We start from the raw sequence: 574 nt of genomic DNA, 5'->3' as shown, positions 1-574 counted from the left end.
CTTCCAAATGCAATAAGAACAACAACAACACATTTCTTTCTTCCAAATTCATGAACTACCAACAATCCACACGTTAATAACATTATTCTCATGAATACAAGAAACTACATTAAAATTCTATTAGCTTCTATCACAAGCCATAAACGACTATAACTTCACTTGAATCATTAAACCTTCATTTTCATCATAGAATCCACAACAATAACAACCAAACATGCTAAATACAATTAATTCATTACTCTTACACAACACACCACACGGCTACAACCCAGCACACACGGCCAAGCACCAACACTTATGATTTCATGAATTTCATTCATTTCTACATACTACAACATGCACAAACCATTCATAACATATATAAAAGGAGATTAAACCTTACCTTAGCACTTGACTTCTCAACTTGGCTATGGTTTGTGCCTTGAACTAATACTAGTTCTTCTTTACTCCAACAACCACTCCATGTTGTTATACACCGTCTAAGGAGTTGAAATGCTTGAGAAAAATATTTTTTTGACCAATTTTTCTTGGGCTTGCTCGGCAGAGCTATGGCCGAATGGCTTGCTCTTTTTTT

Source organism: Lycium ferocissimum, chromosome 9, assembly GCF_029784015.1.
Source record: "Lycium ferocissimum isolate CSIRO_LF1 chromosome 9, AGI_CSIRO_Lferr_CH_V1, whole genome shotgun sequence".
Classification (NCBI taxonomy): domain Eukaryota; kingdom Viridiplantae; phylum Streptophyta; class Magnoliopsida; order Solanales; family Solanaceae; genus Lycium; species Lycium ferocissimum.
Note: the sequence above shows the minus strand (reverse complement) of the source record.